The sequence below is a fragment of the Salminus brasiliensis genome, chromosome 12 (assembly GCF_030463535.1).
Source record: "Salminus brasiliensis chromosome 12, fSalBra1.hap2, whole genome shotgun sequence".
Classification (NCBI taxonomy): Eukaryota; Metazoa; Chordata; class Actinopteri; order Characiformes; family Bryconidae; genus Salminus; species Salminus brasiliensis.
The window spans coordinates 29,604,587-29,611,732 of record NC_132889.1 but is presented as its reverse complement, the minus strand read 5'-3'; positions in this window follow the sequence as shown (position 1 = coordinate 29,611,732).

Sequence of the window (7,146 nt, the reverse complement as noted above, 5' to 3'; positions counted from 1 at the left end):
ACACGTGTTTGTTAGGAATCTCAAAAATTTCATGCACCTTAACGATGTGCGGGTGCGTCACTCCTTTCAAAATGGCAATTTCCCGGGGCAGGAATTTAGAAACAAAAGCAGGTGCCATCTGCTTGCAGTCCATGATTTTAATGGCCACCTGGTTGGGGTACCTTGTAGATGTGACCAGCTTTACCTTGGCGAAACTCCCTTTACTGATGGTGCCTACCACATCAAAGCCCAAGCTTTTTAGGGCCTGGTCAGTTTCCTTTTCATTCCTGCAGATAACAAAAGGTGAAAGTTTTGAATAATCAGAATGTTCATTCAAGATATCAGAAACACAACATCCATCTAGCAAAAATATGTGCAAGATATCTGCCATTTATTTGGAGATATGTTAAAAGCATTTTCTAATAAATGCAATTCTGGACCTGATCCAGCACAATGGTTTACTTACCTTTCCTGCAGCCAAGGATGCTCAGCCACCTCTGTCACTGAAGGCCGAAAGAAAGGAACAGACTGCAGCATGTAGGAAATGAAGTCCTGGCAGGACCTCTCCACTGGTATCCCAGCTGGAAATGTCAGTGGTTTCCGCTGGAGGCGTGGGAGCTGTCTCAAATTGGTGTCTTTGAAAGGCCTGGACCCAGTGACCATGTTGTAAAGAATTACACCCAGGCTCCACACGTCACTCTTTTTCGGGTCGTAGGGCTTACCCAGAAGCACCTCGGGAGCAGCGTAGTGAGGGGTGCAACAATATGTCTCACTTAGGTCTGGGCCTTTTGAGACGCGTGCAAGGCTAAAGTCAGTGAGTTTGATTTTATGCTCTGCAGTCAGCAGGACATTACTGCATTTAAGATCTCGGTGGACAATGTCCTGCTGGTGCAAATAGACCACTGCACTGACAAGCTGAGCGAACCACTTCTTAGCCTGTGTGATGGGGATGTGGTGGAGCTCCTGGATCTTCTGATGGAGATCCATTTTGGCGGCCTCCATCACAATGAACACGTCTCTGTGAGGACTCTCAATAATGTCATGCACCTTAATGATGTGCGGGTGCGTCACTGCTTTCAGAATTTCAATTTTGCGGGGCAGGAATTTAGAAATAAAAGCAGGTGACATCTGCTTGCAGTCCATGGTTTTAACGGCTACCTGTTTGGGGTACCTCTCGGATGTGGCCAGATGAATTTGACCAAAAGTCCCATTACTGATGTTGTCCACCACCTCAAAGCCCAAGCTTTTCAGGGTTTCGTTGGTGTCCATTTTCTTTTCCTGCAGATGGAAAACAGTGAAAGTTAGAAGATAAGACGATGATGAGAAGCTCAAAGATCTTAATCCTAAAAGCACTTCTGATATTAGTTGTAAGACTTCATTAATCTTGGTTGATTTAAACAGATAAAACTATCCTGAGACCCCTCAATTCTTATCTTGTGGGAAGTTCAATCAGCCAGGCTGTTTAGTAAAAACACAGCTGCAAGCTGCAATTACGGGTTCAAGCACGAGTAACCCTTTGGGCCCTAATTGGGTTTGGGCCTAATGACACTTCGTCCAGGTCTCTAAAAAGCCACAGTTAAGTTCTGGACTGAGAATAGTCCACCAACCAGAAATATCCAGCCAGCAGCATTTATATGGACCAAGTTGGGAGGAGTGTCTAATAGAGTGGACAGTGAGTGGACACAGTTTGGTTCTAGCTTCTAGACCAGGGTGGGGAAAGAGGGCTGGTTGGCTGATTTCCCTGCTCTGTGTTGTTGTGTATATCAATAATTCAATAATTCTCACTTTCTATGTTTTATGTTCTATGCAAAAGGAGAAGTAGCTGTAGAACATTCTGTCTGGTTCTAGATAAGATGGGTCTAGATCCACTAAATCACGTTGACGTCACTGAGAACGAAGGAGTCTCATGTGCTGCTGCTTCCAAACTGAGCCGATTTGGGAGAGCAGGCCTTTATATAGGTTCTGTGATGTCATCGGTATGACATCACAATGGAAAGGTGGCCTGGGGTCACAGAGGTCATTTCCTTCACTCACTGTATATTTCCACATTTATTTATTTGATTACTTTTGTGTCTGTATTTCCATCTTTCTAACATTTATTTTTATATTTGCACTTTTATTTTTAATTTTTTGCACTTTTTATTTTTTAAAATTGCATATTTTTATTTTTGTATTTCAATATTTATTTATTTCCACATTTCTAAATCTACTTATTTACATGTTTTTATTTCTGCATTTCCATATTTATTTATTCAAATATATTTATTTTTGTATTGTCACATTTCTACATTTATTTATTTATTTACTTTTTTCTATATATGTATATATTTTAATTTTCTTATTTGCATATTTTTCTATTCATATTTAAACATTTATTTATTTCTACATTTTTTATTTACATGTTTTTATTTCTGCATTTCCACCTTTTTTATTTTAATATATTTATTTCAGTATTTCCGCATTTCTACACTTATTTACTTACAGTTTTATTTCTATATTTCAGCATTTATTTAGTTTTTTATTTCTAGAAAAAAAAAGAAAATTAATCTATATGTATTATTGGTCAGTACAATAGAGATGTATAAAAAACTCTATAATATGTAGAGTTTAGCTGAAGGACTGTAAACACTACATAATTTGGTCAAAGATTTACACTTATTATTTTAGTTGACTGTTATTTCTTTCCACTCCACCTTCATTAGAAAATAACATTTTTCCTCAAGTTGAAAAAAAGTTTAGACAATCACTGAAAGGTAATTCATATCAATATTATTTACATATGGATTCTCTTTTTCTCCTTCTTCTCAGAGATCAGGCAGTCTGACATTACATCACAGTAATTACAGTAGATTTGTTATGTTATTGTTTTATTATTATTATTATTATTATTATTACTAATAATAAATACAGAATTAGTATTAGTTATTGTTAATAATAATAATAATAATGATAATAATAATGACAGTGACAAATACGTGCATCTTTTTTTTACCTTTAGAACCTTTAGTGTTTCTTTTTTAAAAGGCGTTTGATTGTAATCATTCAGAAAAATCTGCAAAATAAAATAAACAGTTTCTGAGTGCTTTCTATTGTATGGTTTGATGTCCCTGTCCTGCTGGAAGACCAATGACCTCTGACAGAGACCCAGCTTTCTGACACTGGGCCCTACATTGCACTCCAAAAATCTTTGGTAGTCTTCAGATTTCAGAAATCGGCATTGCCGGAATGATCATTTGCAATCTCCCGATGACGGGGCAAACCCCTATACAGCTGTGCTACAAGGTGAGGCCCTGTTTAACTGCACAGCTGCAACACAGGCTGAACCTGTTCATCTGAACACAAAGCACCATCACTGCAGGGCAAAAACATGCAGACAAAATGCATCCACACGTGATCTTTAGCATTGGCAGATTATTCACAATCTACTAGTGTTTGTGTATAATATAGTATATTAATTACAACTAGTATATAAATAAAAATACACACTGAAATCCCAAAGGTCATGACACTGCAGTAGGTAAATTGATCATTGGGAAGGGTTCCACATAGTGTATCATTGAGCTCTGTAAAATGCCCTTCACTGGTCATTATTCATATTCCAGCTCATATTTACATTTACATTTATGGCATTTAGCAGACGCTCTTATCCAGAGCGACTTACAAAGTGCTTTGCTATTTACCCAAGAAAAGCCTTAGCTAGTTAGAATAGGCTAATAATTCAAAAGATACCTCTAAGCTTAGACATTGCTAAACACAATACAATAAGGCGACCATAGAACTATTCGTCCAAGTACTCTCTGAAGAGGTGAGACTACAAGGAGCGGACGTGTCGCCCTGCCACGTTACCTGGTATGAGCGTCCCTGCAGGTGTGATGCAAACCATTGCCATGCAGAGCCGGTAATTCCAAGACCGGCAAGGATAGACAGGAGGATCTTGTGGTCCACTGTGTCAAAAGCTGCGGAGAGGTCAAGAAGGATCAGAACCGAGGACAGTCTGGCAGCTTTAGCTGCATGGAGCTTCTCTGTAACTGCAATGAGAGCAGTTTCAGTAGAGTGTGCAGCTTTGAAGCCAGACTGGTTAGGGTCCTGAAGATTGTTCAGAGTGAGAAAGAGAGACAGTTGGTTGTAGACGGAACGTTCGAGAATCTTTGAGAGAAAAGAGAGAAGAGAGATAGGTCTGTAGTTGCCGATGTCCAAGCTGTCTAGAGTTGGTTTCTTTAGGATGGGCACGACTCTGGCAGACTTGAAGGCCGATGGTACCTGACCTGACGACAAAGAGCTGTTTATGATAGAGGAGATGAAGGGAAGAAGGTTTGGAGCGATTGTTTGGAACAGAGGGGATGGAACAGGGTCTAGTGGACAGGTGGTAGGATTATTGGAGGTGAGAAGATGTAGGAGGTCATCTGTGGAAAGAGGAGAGAAGCAGGTCAGAGAAGAGGGAGAAGGAGGGCAGTGCCTAGAGAGCGGGGTAGAGGTGGGGGGGAAAGATCGGCGGATCTTGTCAACCTTTTCTTCAAAGAAGGAGACAAAATCATCTGCAGACAGGGTAGTGGGAGGTGGGGGAGTAGGAGGGTTGAGGAGAGAGGAGAAGATGGTGAATAGTTTGTGTGGGTCAGATGCAGAGGATTCCAATTTCCCCCTGTAGTAAGATGCTTTAGCGGCAGCAACTTCCGTTCTAAACCTGGAGAGAAGAGACTGATAGGAGTGGAGGTCGGAGTCGTGTTGTGACTTCCGCCAGTCTTAGCTCTCTACGGTTGTTGCGGAGAACATCTGACAGCCACGGGGAAGGTGGAGAAGAATTTGCTGACCTAGGGGAGGAAGGGCAGAGAAGGTCGACAGAGGTGGAGATAGATGAGAGGAGAGTGTCTGTAGCAGTTTCAAGTGGGAGAGAGGAGAAAGATTCAAGATGGGGAAGAGTGGTCAGGACAGTTGAGGCAAGAGCTGAGGGGGAAACAGAGCGAAGATTGCGGTGAAGAGTGGAAGAACTTGCAGAAGTGGTAGTTGAAGGAGCAGAGAGGGGGAGTGAGAAGGAGAGAAAGTGGTGATCAGAGAAGTCCAAAGGAGTCACAGCCACATCCAGAGCAGGGACAGGTCTGCTGAAGATCAGGTCCAGAGTGTTCCCTGCTCTGTGTGTTGGTGCAGACTGGTTGAACGCGAGATCAAAAGAGGATAGGATTGGGAGAAGGCATGAAGACTGGAGTTTCTCTGATGGAAGGTTGAACATATGTTGAAGGCAACATAAACTAGCATTCAGTAGGAAACCATAGCCAGGAACCATTGTTTTATTCTATAGTGAAAATAACAGGGTGGTAAATAGGCTTGGAAAACTGCATTTGCATATAACTAAAGTCACATATTAACTATTTATTCTGCAAAAAACAACTAATACAACTGAAGATAATCAATCAAAGCATTCTTTGGCACCACAGTACAACTTGTAGGACTATCTGAGATGGATTTTCAATGACCCAGCTAGTTCGCTGAGGCTAACCTAGCCATGGGTGTGTACTAATTGAAAAATCTGCTGTGTGAGCTTGCTGGGAATGTCCGTTCTTACTCCCCAACATCTAGAATTCAGAATTTTCAGTCATCTCAATAAACTGTTAGCGTGTAGCTTTACTGGACTGTTCACAGCTTGTAACAGCAGAGGGCGCTTCACATTTCTGCTGTTGTCCATTCATTACCACAAAAGGAGAAAAATATGAATATTTCAAATATATCAGTTGTTGGAGTCACAGAGTCCTACTTTATCACTTATATAAATATTGTCTTTCAAAACAATAATCAAATAATGGTCTTCAGTAGAATTATAGTTTTCCTGCCCCGATGGTCCAATTATACTCAACCTCTGCTGGCAAGGAGAAGTGAGGGGAGGCTCCCATCAACTTCCCAGAACTCCAGCCCAAATGTCTCAAGCCAGAGCTAAAGTAAATGTGATAAATGAACATGTAATTGTTTTATATCTAAAATGAAATATTAAAATTAAAAATGATTTCCAAGACATTTATGATTACGTTAAACCTGTGCTAAAGAAGGGTTTATCCTCAGACTCAGAGTGTAGGTGTGAAGAAGGACTGCCTCCATTTGTATATTTAGTTTTGTAATGTTTGTTTGATTTCTTGGGCATGTTGAAAAGTAGTGCAGCACATTTTCTTTGCTGTTGACTGCACTGATAGTGGAATCTGTCTCCTGTCTCTTTACGGAGGGTAAGAATGTTCTGGATCTCTTTGTTCACTAGGGGGAGATTCAGAGCAGTTTTCAGTTTGGTTGGAAAATGGAGCACACGGTTTTTTGACCGTAGCATAGCTTCAAACTTTACCCCTTTTTTAGTGGATATCCTGTTGAATCATGTTAAATGACCGGTTTGTAAGACGAAACCTTGCTTCAGTAAACATTTTTAAACCTACATGTGGACTCTGTGGGTACTAGGAGGAATGCTACGTGTCAGCCATACTCAACCAGCTAAAGCCAACTGCCTACATTAGTGAAAAAAACACTTCAGATGAAACATTTGTGCAGAAATGAAGGTCAAGTCTGACAACTAGAACATTTTGAAGACTTTCTCATTCAGCACCCACGTGCTAAAAGCTCATCTCCTTCTGATGTTTTTGGATTTAGAGGCTCTGTGTTTGTGCTAGCCAAACAAGCTAACTGGCCTGCTTCCCTGTAGTACTGGCTAGCTAGCAGCAAGTGTTGTGCAGTTCAGGAGAGTAAATCACCAATCTGCAAAGTGCTACAAAAACAGAACTATATAGGAACTGCTGAGAGCGGATTTAGCATTTTTTTGTGCTGGCTGTGCTAACAGCAGCTTTATGGAAGAAGGTCCAGAGAAAGAGAGTGTCAGTAAGCGGCAGGTGACCCTTACAATACCTGGTAACAGTACCTGCTGTTGATGGGCTCGTGGGTTTTTTGTATGGACACTTCCAAGATGTCTCACTCTCAGCAGAGCAGCTGAGAAGTGGAGGTCAGGGTTATGCAGCGAGGACCCCCCGGTGTTCCAAGTGGTCCAGGTTAACCCTCTGACAGCAGACTGACTCGCATGGAGTCGGCATTTCAGTGCAGCATCACACTTGCACAGGCTAGTTTTGCCCACCCTCTCCACACCTCAGGGAGCCACTGGCTGCCCCTTGATGCATAACTGAGTTTGTAGCGTTACTCTTTCTCTTC